The sequence below is a fragment of the Mchenga conophoros genome, linkage group LG20, assembly GCF_057382185.1.
Source record: "Mchenga conophoros isolate Kocher_MC1m ecotype Shallow Benthic linkage group LG20, M_conophoros_male_GT1.1, whole genome shotgun sequence".
Lineage (NCBI taxonomy): Eukaryota > Metazoa > Chordata > Actinopteri > Cichliformes > Cichlidae > Mchenga > Mchenga conophoros.
Window position 1 is genome coordinate 24305711 of NC_140545.1, and position 14132 is coordinate 24319842.

Here is a 14132-nt window from a genome sequence, read left to right on the forward strand (position 1 = left end):
CACAGCAGACCGAGCCATTTGTAAGAAGCTAAAGAAAGTGTTTCAGCTTTTAGAAGGCTGAGTTCGCGTCACAATAAAGCATTTCCTTACACAATTATTCAGTACCTGTTCCACTTTAATATTAAAGCATTTATCAGCTGTGTTAAGCAAATCAAAGGTGTTTGTGTTGAAGTCTGTGCGTGTATGATGAAGTTCAAAAAAATACCAATGCTGCAAATTAATATGGATTAATGTAACTGTGTAAAGCTAGAAAGAAAAGCAGTGACAAAGAAGGAGATGGACAGGAAAGAAACGAGGATTGTTTGTGTGGAGGAAAAAAGGACGTGTGACTCCCCTCTCGCTCCGCTGATTACAGATAGAGAGGACTCTGTGGAGTTCTGCTGCAAGTTCCTGCTGCCTCAGTGTTGAGTGTGCCGAATGCACTCTCTTCTCTATTACAGCCCACAGCGCTGCAGCCATCACTCACACACACACTCACACACAGAACAACAACCTCATGCTATCTTTATCCTTTTACTTCTCCCTGCAGATGTCATACTGTTGCCTCCAAACAATATGAGCTCCTGCTAGGCTCTGCTCTTCTCTTCTCTTCTCTCTATAGTTGATGTAAAGTAACATGTGGGTGGTGATGTGGGGGACTGTTGTTAATTATTAGTTATGTGGCGTAAGTCAACCTTACACTAACACTTAGGGTGATGAACCTCAATTACTCCTGTTGTAATATAAAAGGAAATCTGCTAACACTGACAGCAGAAGCTGAGATCAAGATCACTCGTTGACTCCGGATAAATGCAGCCCAAATAAGTCTTCTTCACATTACTGTTTAAAAGTTTAGAGTCACATTAAAAATCAAACTTCCTTCATCTAGTGTAACATTACATTTGTCAGAAATTGCATATCTACATGACGTTTGTTGCATGTTCTGTATATTAGGGCAATTTATCTGAAATATTTCAACAGATTGCAGCTGTGGATGAAATTCAATTTTCTTCTAACCCCCATGGAGAGCACCTAAAAGTATATGAGAGCTGAGGCCAGCTGTGGACCTGCGCTCACGTGTATAACATGATTATGTCCGCACCCTCTGTAAGATCTGCAAACAGACCTCTCTTTGTACATTTAATCAGGCCTACCTCACAAGGATAGGTTCAGATATATATTTTTTAATCAACTTCATACAAATTGCAGTCAATGAAACAAACAAAGAAATAAAAAACAAATAACAGGTCAGTTCAAATTTTTCTGAACTAAACTTAGAAACAGCTTAACCTAAACGGTTTTTTTTAGCAAATATAGTAAAAAACAACAACAACAAAAACAACAACAACAACACTGCATTTATGGTTTTTATAATAATATATCTTTCTATTTTCTGTAATGTGGTAACTTTTAAGTTGACAAGTGGAACACTATAGCTCAATACTACTGCCTAATTTTGCAGCTGTCTTCAGTTTTCAGCCTCTAGAATCATCATTTTATCTCCTCTCATCAGCACCACTGACTGATGCAACAGGCAGCTGTAATGTGTTCTCTGTATTACTGTAGAGCCTTTACCTTACAATATAGACATTATAGACATTGAGTTGACTGTTGCCGTGATTTGGCACTATTTAAATAAAACTGAATTATTATTTAATATGTCACTACACCAAAATGATATAATCATTCGTATAATTAATAATTAAATAGGTAGCTCAGATGTTATAGCGTCATCATGTTGCCTAGCAACCCCCTTCAACAAGCTAAAATGACCCATTTACTATCATTTATTCTCCTATAACACTTTATGAAAGCCTTATATCATTTTAATGTCAGGACAATAAAATGTCATTTAGCAAACACTGAACACTGAACACAACACATTCTCTTCAAATCATGACAGTTACAGTATAGGTAAACCATTATGCCTATCCTCTTTTACCATATGGGTTTATGTTTAATTGAACAAAATCTTACATACCAAAGATGTAAGATTTTGTTCAATTAAATACCAAAACTACCAAACTTAGTTTGGTATTATTGGTAAACAGTGTCCTGCTGATGAGGACAGTATTACAATGGTCAATGGTCAGTGGTAACTTTATTGTCCCCAGTGGGAAATTGATTTGCAGTATGTCCATACACAAAAAACAAACAAACCCACACACAAAATACTCATGTGTTCCTTTAAATCATACATTTAAAACAACAACAACAATGGGATTAAGTATATCCGTTAGCCATCAGCACAAATCCATGAAGCAGTGCTATAACGTGCATGCAGTAGTTGTTGTAATATTAATAAAGACAGTGTCACAGTGTCTTGTACTACCAGCTGTGAGTACATAAAATATCACAGGTTACTCAAATTAGTAACTTGGACATTTGGGAAGTAGAAATGAAAGTAAAGAACTGACCAGTAGATACACAGAGCAATGCATAGTGCTATGCTGTGGTTTTGAATTCCCCCCATACACACACAGATATATTTTTTGTCTATAAATATTTGGGAGTTGATTGTACATACTGTACTTTCAGAGGTTGAGGGTGTTTTTAAAGAATCCTCTTGGGGCTAGTGAGTCACCCTGACTGTCAGCCTTGTTGTTTCTTGGCTCCATCAGCACTGGTCTGTTGGCAGGATGGCAGGCCAGCCGGAGAGTGACAAGGGTGTCTGACAGAGAGCAGAGCTGAGAGGACCGCGGAGACAGAAGATGGTGCAAAAGAGAGGCCACACAAGAGCTATAAACTCCAGAATTTTCCTCTGTGTTTGCAAAGTAAACCACAGAAAATGCTGTGAGGGTATCATAAGCCAGGTCCATGACAGAGTAAGAGAGCATAATTACAAAACACTCTTTGAAAATGGTTGTGTAATTAAGGCAGGATCAAGTTAGGTACAGAGCAGAACAGGTTCAATTTCACTTTTAATGATTTCTCCATTTCTGAAACCAGTTACAGTGAAACAAACCGAGCAACTTTCTGAAAACTATCATCTCTGCACTCCAATAGCTCTCAACGAAAGTCCATCAGAGTTTTGACAGCAGACGAAGAATCGATCTCGGTGGTACTGTGGCCTGAAAGACTGGAAGTCTCTTTCTTTCAAGCTTTGGACCTCATCACAAAGCTATCATCAGTAAAAGCTAAGTCAGATGAACAGAAGAGAATTAGCTGTCAGGCCCTAGGTGTCCATATAACTACAGAATACTACAGGCCACGCTCAGCTCAGAAGATTTTTTTTTTTAAATGATGAAGACACAACATGTAGTACTAGGAATGGTAAAGAAGGTCTTTTTGACAGAATCAGAATTTATTTTTACAGTGACATTTGAACTTTTCCCTCAGGGGAATAACTACATCATGTTTAGACAACGGAAAAAGGTCAGGCGCAAGTAAACAAGACGCCACAGACATAATTCATCTTGAGCATCAGTTTGAGCTAACAAATGGAATTCTGTGTTATTTAAAATCCTCCTTGTCAGAAAAAAAGTTTCTCTCTGATTCATAGCATCAATCTCCTGAAATTGTGTATATGTGTGTGCATACATGCACTTCTTGCTGCACGAGTAAACTTTACAAAAACACGTATGGACAAAAAGGAAGCCACCCACACTTCATTTACCACAATTATGTTTCCTTTGGGGGCCTTTTTAGTAAAATCAGCTTAGTTTCTGGGCAACTCAATAGTCCTTCAGCAGCGACAAAAGGCTTAAGTAAAGTGATTTTGTAATTCAGTTGATGGGATCCCATCTGTCACACCTTTGTCAGTCTTCCCTCTTGTAACTTCCTGTCCTTAACGTAATCATACCCATGTCACTCAGCCATACAAAGATTCAAAATTAGAGAGTCTTTGTTATGATCAGTCATTTAATCCATTATATGTTCAGGTTCCTTCTAAAGTCCTGAATATGCCAGTGATTGATTTCCTATTGTTGCGTTAAAATTCAATGAGCAGGAAACAGCGGATAGTTACAGACAGCTGGTCACGTTCTGCATTTTCCTTATGATTCGAAGCCATGGTGTTCCAGCACCTCACAAACTTTTTATAAATGGAATTAAAAAAAAAAAAAGATAGGACATTATTTCAAGGCATACTGCTACTCATATCTAACAGGCACTGTGGCATTTCATATGTCATATTATAAGATGTAGCATTTATGATTGCCTATTTTTGATACAAAAGTATTCACTCACCGATTCAAATCATTGAATTCAGTTGTTCCAAACACTTCGACAGACACAGTTGTATACAATCAAGCAACTAGGCATGCTGACTGCTTAAGCCAAGATTTTGCAAAAGAATGGGTTTCGTTCTGGAGCTCAGTGAATTCCAGCGTAGTACCTGGATCAGATGCCATCTGTGTAGTCCAGTTGTAAAGCTTGCTAATAAATATTCTGCAGTGGTATTATAACAAAGTGGAAGTGATTGGGAACAACAGCCATAAAGTGGTAGGCCACATAAAATCAGAGAACAGGGTCTGCAGATGCCAAGGCGCGTAGTGCGCAGAGATCGCCAACTTTCTGAAGAGTCAGTAGCTACAGTTATCCAAATTTCATGCGGCCTTTACATTATCTCAAAAACAGCTTCATGCAATGGGTTTATATGGTGATCTGCTACTTCCAAGCCTTACGTCATCAAGCACAATACAAAGCATTGGATCCAGTGGTGTAAAGCACAACACCGATGGAGTCTTGAACAATGGAGACATGTTCTGTGGACGAGTGTAAAGTTTGGTAGAGGGGGAATTATGGTGTAGAGTTACTTTTCAGGAGCTGAACTAGGCCCCTTAGTTCCAATAAAATGAACTCTAAATGCTTCAGCATACCAAGACATTTTTGGACAAGTTCATCATTCCAACTTTCCAACAGTTTGGGGATGGCCCCTTCATGTGACATGACTGTGCATGCGTGCAAAGCAAGATCCATAAAGACATGGATGAGAATGTTTGATGTGCAAAAAGTTGACTGGCCTTCACATAGTCCTGTGTCCAACCCAATAGAACACCTTTGGGATGAATTACAGCAGATACAATGTATGTCACGGGACTAACACACTCAAGTATCAGTCCATTCATAGCTTTTGTACTGTACTGAAATACACACATTTTTGTTTATATACCCGTAATAACAAAGAGAAAAGAATATTTTATTGTTTGCAATGCAGAGGAAGTGAAGGAGACTTAGGATCTCTAATACAATATTCCATGTAGGGTTACTTAAGACTTTCTAATTGTAGCTGTTCATTTTAGGCTTTTGAGGAGCATTCCCTTAGGCCACTATACAATTATACTTCTGGCAACATGAGAATGATAATTAAAACATACATGGGCGTCTTTTAAAGATGTACGGTTTTATGTAAAAAGACAAGCACTGAATGACACCAAACTCTAACACAGCAGAGACCAGCAACTCTTAATGCCCAAATTTTCCTAAATGCTCAGTGTTAATTCATTTTTTTATTGTCAGGTTTCAAGAAAAATGTAACAACTAGTTCACAAAAGGCAACAAAAAGCTGAGAGTAAACACACTTTTCATGCCTCTTTCAAGAGAATGGCTTCACTTGAAGCAGCTGGCACTCCTGATGAATATCCCTCTGTCTTGTCTCACTCCCAAGGCTGCACGGCTCTGTCGGCATCTTATGGAGCCGTGACAGGACTTTGGTCATAACAAAGCATTACTGTGTGCACCTACACCAACTCTTTGCAGTCTGACCTTTACAGTCCCTGTAAATCTCGCAGAGAGACAGTGTATCTTCATCCATACCTGCGGACAATTAGGCTGGTGGAACAGATGGCACTGTCAGTCCTGCTCTTTACTCTAAACAATGGCTGTTTTATAATCCCGGGAGAGAAAACTGATGTGAGAGCGAAACAGCATGGCCCAAATTCAGATGGAATGATAAAAGAAGTGGGAGATGGCAGCAACCCTCAACTGAACTAAATGTCATTAGCAAAGATAAAGCAGGAGAACAATTGTTGCGACCTTGTAGGTTGTGCTTTTTATCTGACACTAACCTAATGAAAACAATGTTATTAGTACTGATACAGGTGCATCTCTCTCAGCAGTGACAGCAAATGAAGATGTTGAGCAGCCTCGCCACATCTGAGAGAGCAGACAGCCCCTTTTTCCCTCTCATGTCTCCTGGGAATAAGTCAACAGGGTAAATGACTACCTGCTGCTGCAGTCACATATCTAAAGGGGTTTCCTCTGTGACTTGGCTGACTACCTCTGTGGTTGTTCTGAGCATGAAACATCCTGAAAACAGGAAAATTTCTTCATTAGCTGTATAAATGCAGGCCTGAATGTAAAACTGAAGGAAGAAATGGGGAGCACGTGAGTCACAGCAGTACTTTCATAGTTGTCATTTTTGGCTACATGGATTGGTTTAACCTAACAGGCACTTGATGGCAGCCACAGGGGTTAAAATACTTACTGAATACTTATGTCAAGCCTCTGCACTCTGTATCTAATGAAAAATTGACAACCCCTTTTTTTGGCCTATTCTTGTCAAGGTGATGTAGTGAAAAAGATCAGCATTCCTGATCTGACACTAGATGTTTGGCTCTATGTGTTGCTCATCAAGGATGTCGATAGAGCTGCTTCTCCCACTGATCACTGTGCCAGACATAAACAGCTGCAAGTACTCTATTCTACAAAGGCACTATCAAGTAGTTCTTAGCACGTCTCCCTGAAGACCACCTTCAGATTAAGAGCTCAAAACAGCCACAAAAACAAGGGAAAGGAGTGAAAACAGACAACAGGATGAGCCAAAAATAGCTATGTTTCTTGCTGAATACGTGTTAAGGCTTAAAGTATATATATATATATATATATATATATATATATATATATATATATATATATATATGTAGATAGATAAACATTACCGAAGGATATAAACATTGTAATATGACAACAGAGATGAGACAAAAAGACTTAAACATTTTAGAGGAGGTTTCAGTGTCTTATACTCCAAATTTTTTTATTGTTCTTGAATGTCAAATAATCTGACATTATATATTTTAAATACTTTTTACAAAAAACTGAGAATGATCTCATCCATTGTATCCTTAATTGTATGTTTTTAAAAAACAGAAGCCAAAGATAACACAGACAGGTACAAAATTAAATTTTTGCACCAACAAGGTGATTCACAAAGAGCTGTTAGCAGAAGACTTGGGGTATCTCAGCACAGTATATAGTATAAACTGTTCAGACTACTTCCATCAGGAAGGAGGTTCTGCAGCATCCGGTCCCGTACCAGCAGACTGAGAGACAGCTTTTTCCATCAGGCCATCAGACTGCTGAACACGTCATAGACACCTCACCTCCACTACTGGAACTTCAACATTATGCACTCCATACTGTACAGTAATGCCACTGTTTTGCACATGTCTCAACTCTGTATATTTTTATATATTTTATTTATTGTTGACTCTATTTAATTTGTAAAATATGTGTATACACACACACACACGCGCGTAGAAAAACATTTAGTATACACATCCAGAAATAATTTTTTTTTTGCATATACTATTATATATTGTACATATATTTATTAGTTTCAGATTTAGCCATTCGTATATTTTGCCTGTTTATGTTGTTGTATTTTGCACAACTCTGTTGCTTGTGAAGCTCGCACACAAGAATTTCACTCGCATGTGCCTGCACATGTGATGTGACAATAAAAGTGATTTGATTTGATTTGATTTATAGTGGACAAAAAGAAGAAGTGATTGAATAAACAACAACAAAAATAACTATCCAGATCAGATGAACTGTATCTGAAAACCATGTCCTTCAGAAATTGGGATTAATCAGCTCCTGTGCCAGAAAGGCCTGACACAGGACCTGAAAAATGCAGCTTGCCCTTAAGTTGATCAAGCTGAACTTCACCAGAAATGACCACTCTTAAGGAAGTGAAACAGGGGGAAAAGGCTGAAGTATGCCAAATTACACAGAAAGTGGACTGAAAATCAGTGGCAACCAGTATAATGAAATGATGAATCCAAATTTGTGGTTCAAAACATCTTTAGCATGGATAGAGGAGGTCAGAAGACAGGTGAATGTCTACCGCTGTCTGTAATACATAGTTTGAGCCATTGGTGAAATTTTATAAAATTAGAAGGTCAGAAAAGTCCCACTCTAAATTTGTTTGGAACTAGTAAAAACCAAACCTGTATATCCAGGAGTGCACTTTCAGACACAGACTTCCTGCCACATGTGTTGCTTTCAAGTGGAGAGATGGTGGCTGGAGGTCTCATGAATGCTTACAGGTATTTTGTCACTGCTGCCAAGGTTGATGATGGTTCAGCTTGCCACCATGACCTGCTGTGCATCCACGGCAGCTACAGAAACCACACAGACCAAAACAAAATTGGAGCTAATGTTACTGGCATTTGAGTTTCCATGAATTATTAACCTTGTTAAACTGATCAGAGTTTGGGAAACTGTCTTGCTCAGATCATTATCAGCTTCAGAGTTTAATTATCTGGTCTGACATCATTTGGTAAAATCTGCTAAATAAGTCATGTCACATTGCTTCTATTTTAAACTATGTGCTTTAAGTAGACTGCATCCTGGTCGGGGTTTTAATGTACAATGTAGGGTCACTGTTTGTCCAGTTTGTCCACTGTGACAACAGTGTTGCACAAAGACATTTTCACAAAAAAAACAAACCCTCACAGAGCTACTAAATTGGAACTACTGAGGAACTACGTAATTGCACGTAAAGATGTTCCTGTTTTATATAATTTATTTGCTGTTGTTTAGATGTTATTTTATTGAGTAGGGAAGCCATCTATTTTTATTTGAAATGCTATGAAAAAGTATTTGCCTCCTTCCTGATTTCTTTTTTCCCACATTTGTCTCATGTTTCAGATTAAACTAATTTTAATATCATACAAAGATAACCTGAGTAAATACAACATGCATTTTTTAAATAATAATTTCATTTGTGAAAGGAAAAAAAGATATGCCGTATTACAAAACAAACAAGTAATTGCACTGCCTTGTTGAATTACAAATTAACTGTGACTGCCAGACCTGCTGAATCACTTAAATAGAACCTGCCTGACAAAGTGGCGCAGACTAAAAAAGATGTCAAAAAGCAACACATCATGCCACAATCTACAAAGTCAAGAACAGCTGCGAAACAAAGTCATTTACATCGTCAGTCTGGAAAAGGTTACAAAGCCATTTCTAAAGCTTTGGGACTCCAGTGAATCTTAATGAGAGCCATTATCCACAAATAGAGAAAACATGGAACAGTGGTGAACCTTCCTACCAGTGGCTGGTCTACCAAAACTATTCCCAAGAGTGCACTGAACCCTCATCATTCCATCCATCCATCAAAATAACTCGGAAAAACAGGTAAAGAACTGCAGGCGTCACTTCCCTTAAGGTTAGTGTAGCCCAGTTAGAAAAAAAAGAGCAGTGGAAAGTAATTTTTGGGTGTATGATGTAAAAAATTTGGTCATTTCTTTTTTTCTTTTGTTTAAAGGAAGATGTGGACAAATAAGATTATTTGTTGTTGTGTAACTTGGCCAATCAGCGCTGAGCTCCCAGCGACCCCTACAGTTGACCTTGATCACATGACTTTCCGTAGTTCCCATTGAAGCTTCAGATACCTGCAGGACTACAAACTTTCTTCCTTCACCTGAGTGTGGCAGGACAAACGTTAGACAAACTGAATGGGCCCCAACAATCCATCAGTTACCAGACATTATTCATTCATACATTTGACTCAGATAAAGCTGTATGCGTGCACTTTTATTTAGTTTTTGGGCCAAATATTTTGTATTTTATTTTATTGCTTTCAGTACATTTGTTTGCAGCTGCTGTATGTCAAATATGACAACTTGTGAACTGTTTACCCTGGTGTGGTCCCTCCTATCGATGTTTATACCTTGGGCTCCTGCTGATCCTAGATTATCTGATACTGGCCTAGTGGGAGTTTGGTCATTCTTGATAATAAACTGTAAGTAGGGTTACATTCATGTTCACGATTCAAGAAGGAGACAAAACAAATAGCATACATAGGCAACTTCCAAGGAGAAAACCACTGCTAAAGAACAAAAAGAACAATTGCTTGTCTCACATTTTCCAAAAAAACCAAAAATGTAACGAAAAATTATGAGAAAATACTCTATGGACTGATAATGAAAAAGTTGAACTTTTTTGAAGGTTTGCGTACTATTACATCTGGCGTAAAATAAAATGATGGTCACAATTTGTCGGGGGAAAACTCTGTAAAAAACCCAGGAGAAATAAAGACACAATGAGACAAAGTTACTTTCTTTATCAAACGTGTACACGGGTGAGCTGCTAAGAACAACTCACACCATGCACAGTGGCTTGGTAATTTTTATAGGCACAGAGCACAGAGACAGTGAGAACAGGATAACAAATAATAAACAGATAAAATAAAACAACTCCATATATGGTGCTAGTCTCGTCAGCAGAGAGCTAGGGAAGATAAAACAATCTAAAACAATATGTCCCAGAAACAAGATGTGTTTGCTGGGAAAGTCTAAAAAGATAATTCTAAACTAATCTAACCACAGGCAGAGGGCAGACAAAAGGCATCTTTGTACATTTAAAAGAAGGTAAAGAAACATAGAATCATTTTTCCTGTAACACAATTCATGCAGCAGAACAATGATCTGAAACACACTAGCAATTCCACCTCTGAATGACTCAAAAAAGCCAAATGAAGGCATGACCTAGGTCATGCCTTCATTTAAAGAGCCTCTTTAAGCTTAAAGAGGCTCTTCATGAATGAATGAATTAAAACAATTCTGCACAAAAAAACTAAATTCCTCCACAGTGATGTGAAAGTCTCATGGCCAGCTACTGTTAATCTTTGCAGTTCTTTCTGCCAGGGCTGACACAACTAGTTATTAGGTCTAGTGAGCATTTACATTTGAGCAATTACAGCTGATTGAATTTGGATAGCTTTAAAACTTTAATCAACAAAATCATCATTTACAGATTTTACTTTGTATTTATTTGGGTCATCTTTGTCTAATATTAAAATTTGTTTGATGATCTGATCCCTTGCAAAAACATGTTCCAAAATGCTTGGCCCATGAATTTCTGGTGTTGAATTCTTTATGGAGTGAAAGATGGAAATACTGCACATAGCAGTGTTTTTGATCAAGGCCTAGCTGGAGGCTGCTGGGTCAATATAGTGATAATAGGATAGCAGTATGGTATGAAGTATTGGATAACATTACATTTTGCAGACAATGTAGTACTGCTACTACATGGCTTCATTAGACCATGTCTGCCAAGGCTTCTAGTGCACAGTACCAGGTGTTGAAATAAGACTCAGCACCTTTTAGGCTTGGGCAAAGGAAACTCAAAAATGGCAAATTCAGTCCCCAAAGGGAAGGAAAGAATATTGGGGTTTAGTTCCTAGGTGTGGCAGGTTCAGTGTAATTGTGGCAATAATGTGGAACTCCACAGAAAGCCTGTTTTTATTCTCACTTTCCACTGGTAAAAATCCTCTATAGCATTTTTCCCATGTCGACTGCTTTATATTATAAATACATAAATCACACAGTAATAATGCAATAATTACTGTTGTTGTGCACAATATGAATGTTTTGCACTTGTCACTGGGCATGGAAACAAAGTTCAGTTGTCATGAACCGACAATTAGACTTAGAATACAAAAATAAAAGTTCAACGGATTTTGTTTGCACACAGATGTTTTCACAGGCAATAAAGATTGAACTGCAACTAGAAAACTGTTTGAATGTCTTCTTTCTGGGCGGGAAGCATCGATGAATAACAAGTCTGTTTCTACACAGCTTTCCCTCGCTGAGTCTCTTCCTCTCCACAGACTTCCATTTTTCCAAACACATTTCTCCCCACATATCCACCATGACCGGAGTCCTCTGCAAAGAGCAGATTCAGGTAAGTCAAAAGGTAAAAAACTGACTTTTTTTACAAACTCAAAAAACCCCAAAACACCAGGAACAGATCTACACTACCACAATAGATGCAGCAACTGAGGGAGCTCTTAAATAGAACTCACCTTAACTAGTGAGTGACTTAAAACATTCGATTGCACACAGGTGAGTGATTACTGAACTGCTTCCAGGAGCAAAGAGAGGGCAGGAGAAAGAGCCGGGAGAAGGCGCTGCCTCTGAAACACACAAGCAGAATTACAAATGTGTGAGCACACACAGAGAGGAGACCATCACATTAATATTGTCAACAGTGCATGTCACTGCAATCAGAAACAGAATGCACATATTTTTCTTGCATGAGAGACATGCCAGGAACAGGCCTTTCCTGTCCAACAAATATCAAAGAAAAATTACAGGTTTACTAATAAACATGCAGAAAATGCTTTAATTAATATGTATAGCAACAGTAAAGAGAAAATTTCTTAGCCACAGTCACCGACATGTTTATAGTCCAAAGGCAGCTTTTCGGGGCAGGAACGTCATACCAGCTGAAAAGCACTGGATTGGACATGTTATGTTTTGGTGTTTGCTCAACGTCTTCAGGGAATGAACAGCTTGCAGGGCTTAATTCAGCAATAATTTCAGCATGATACCAAGAAGTGTTTTAAACATTATGTGAAGCCATCTGTCGAGGACTTGAAGATGATCAGGAAGTGAACCTCTTGGTGATCCTAAGCACACTGGTAAATCCAACGAGGAAAAGAAGAAATCGGGGGTTATGCTACGGCCTAATAAACATCCAGATTTTAATTGTTTTCTTTCATTTTTTGGTTGGTATTTTACAAGTGGGTAATTAAAATTAGACTTCTTGCAACTGACTGACTTTTGCACGAAGCGGGTAGCTATCTTTGTTCTCTAAAGAATGCTTATTACATTTCAAATAGTCCTGCATAAGAACAGTATGACTATCCATGTTTGCTAATGCATATTTGTTAAAAATATTTTCCCATAGGATGGAAAAATTACTGTATTTGATTAGGATACAAGTGAAAGGCACAATAACGTGCCTGGGGATACACGTGGAAATCTACACTGTTAAAAAACACATCCTAAAACAACGGTAATATTCCGGCAGCTGGGGCGCCAAAATACGACCGTAAAATAACAGAAAATAACTGTCCCATAAAAATACAGTTATTTTCAATAATGAAAATAGAGTTTGTTGCGCTAATTTGACATGGGATTCTGCCTTTTCCAAGTGCTTTTAGACATTAAATTAGGAACATTTTTACGTGATCAAACAATGAAATTACCTATAAACAAGGTCACTGAATGTGGAAATATGAATCATAATACGTAAATGTACAGAAATATACAGTTAGCAGTTAGTTTAAATAATAATTGATTGCATGCCCTGGGACAGACTGACAGAGGCGAGGCTGCCATATCGCACCATCGGCCCCTTTGGCCATTACTAGTAGGCAGTAGGTGAAGAGTCTTGACCACGGACACAACGACGGAGAGTGTCCGAGCCAGGGCCCGAACCGGCAATCTTCTGATCACAAGGCGAACTGCCAACTCTTGAGCCACGAACGCCCTAACTAGCAATGATAATAATACTTATGTGATGTAACACAAGCTTATAGGGATCATGTTATATACTTTTCCATAGCATTACATTTGAATTCAACAGTTCAATCTTTCAAATAACGGACAGATATTTGTGAAATCATGATACATTTGTGAATGTATTTTAACAATCTAAATATGCATATGTACAGACAGATACATTTAATAATCATGACAATTATGTTGTATTACATTACAGTGATTTAACGTTAATTTACATTCAAAATGTGAAGTCAAAGTCTATTTACGTAACTTTAATGATATTCTAGAAGAACAGAACATTACTGTAAAATACACAGTAAAATACATTCATATTAGGGTTTTTTCCTACGGTCACAGCCATACCTTGTTGTTAGTTGACATTCATTGGCCGATGCTTAGCGTCATGTTATTTATATCAATTGCAATTCCTACCTCTACATTTCTTTTTCAAAACATATAATTATCACAGCGTGTCCGTGCAATATTTTACATTGTGGCATGCAGAGAAATCTTAACAAAGAAGCTCACAGAGAGAGATTGAGCTTATTATTCAACCCCAAGCTGGCAGGGGGAGCTCTTTAATAAAACACTTGCCAGTGTTACAATGTGCCTCAAGGTTCAACAACAGCA

General features: G+C 38.0%; 1 long non-coding RNA gene across 1 annotated transcript; it reads right to left on the reverse strand.

The window, feature by feature from the left end:
• Positions 1–10263: 10263 nt before the first annotated feature.
• Positions 10264–12136, reverse strand: LOC146550860 (uncharacterized). Its single transcript, XR_014890283.1, has 2 exons — positions 12017–12136; positions 10264–11876 (listed from the first exon to the last, which is right to left on the reverse strand). It is a non-coding gene; the product is annotated as an uncharacterized LOC146550860 (long non-coding RNA).
• Between the last annotated feature and the right edge of the window lie 1996 nt (positions 12137–14132).